Raw genomic sequence first — 1669 nt, 5'->3', positions numbered from 1 at the left:
TGTGTGAGCATTTCAGTTGTGTGTGTGAGAGCGTTTCAGTTGTGTATGTAAAAGCATTTCACTTGTATGTGTGTGAGCATTTCAGTTGTGTGTGTGAGAGCGTTTCAGTTGTGTATGTAAAAGCATTTCACTTGTATTTGTGTGAGCATTTCAGTTGTGTGTGTTAGAGCGTTTCAGTTGTGTGTGTGAATGTAATATTTTCAGTTGTGTGTGTAAAAGCATTTAACTTGTATGTGTGTGAGCTTTTCAGTATAGTATGTGAATGAGTTTGGTTTCATATGTGTATGTGAGAGGAAAAGTACATGTATATGCATGGTAATTCTGAATAATGTCCCTAGGGGCTCCTCATACGTTTGCTCCCACTGAGGTACGAAACATCTTCCAGTATCTTCAACCAAGTCCAGTTGCCCTTGACTTTTTTTAGTTTGTTAGTTTGTTGGGGGCTAGAGTTAAAGCACACTACTCAAAAAAAAAAAAAGCAGCCCCCCGAAATAAAAACATGCAAAAGTCCAAAGCAACGCAATAAAACAAACCATTCAAAAAAGAACACTACAAAACAGAACCTGCACAACAGTAATTAAATATAGGCACTGAAAAACCAAATCACACAGTTAAAAGACACGCACCAAACAGAAAATAAGTATCTCACTCGACTGGCTCACACAATGATAAAATCATTTTTTACATATTGCTCACCATCACCTACAGTGTCTACGGCATGCCCGACAGAAAGGTTGCATAGATTTACGGGCATAGAAACCAAGCGGGTAGTTTCCAGTCAGAGAACTGATGCAAACGCGGAAGTCCCTTAAACCTGCATTCTATCGAACGGCCAGCAGGGGGCGACTCTTCTGGTTGCAAAAAGAAGTCGATTAGAAATAATGGTAAAATGACCCTACTTCTCACCTGATTTATTACCTCAGTAAACACTTTCCTAATAAGTTTAGGGTCTCAATCGCTAGTTTCAGTCTTCTTCAATACAACATGATGTTCATTTATTAAATCATGGTCCCATTTAGAGGAAAATAGACCATAAAGCAGAGTATGCTTCAGGGCAGGATTATTATTCTATTGATTAACAAGTCGTTACCAAGGCGACCTGTCAATCAGGCTAGAGTGACCCACGGCACTGTGTAAATTTAACCAGCGCCGTTGAAAAATCTTATTAGGAGTAGGCTGTTCACTTTCTCTGGTGAGTACATTTAGTTTTGAGACTGTTGTTCGCTAGACAAAGTTGTCAGCCCTGTTAAAATGACATTAACATGAATTACAGATGCACCTACAGCTCCACACACGGCCGTTAGCTCCACCATATCGTCCAAATATGGTCACATCCAGTGCCGCTGGTTGCAAAAAATCAACATGGCGGCAGCCTATAGGTCAAACTCGAGGCTTCAAAACGGCAGACCACAAACCAACGGGTGACATCACGATGACTACGTTCACTTCTTTTATACAGTCTATGGTCTGCGATAACGTTACAGTGACCTGCTGTTGAATGCATCTAATACTACAAACATAATTACTTAGTGAAAGCCCACATTGTTCAGATACAAATGCAATTGGCAATGGTGTGCAAAGGAAATGACTGTATCTCAAGATGACTATATGATGGTTCCTCAAAGACAACAAACAAGTATTTGGTATTTGTGAAAATAGAACAAGTTGA

This window comes from Micropterus dolomieu, linkage group LG12, assembly GCF_021292245.1.
Source record: "Micropterus dolomieu isolate WLL.071019.BEF.003 ecotype Adirondacks linkage group LG12, ASM2129224v1, whole genome shotgun sequence".
Lineage (NCBI taxonomy): Eukaryota > Metazoa > Chordata > Actinopteri > Centrarchiformes > Centrarchidae > Micropterus > Micropterus dolomieu.
Note: the sequence above shows the minus strand (reverse complement) of the source record.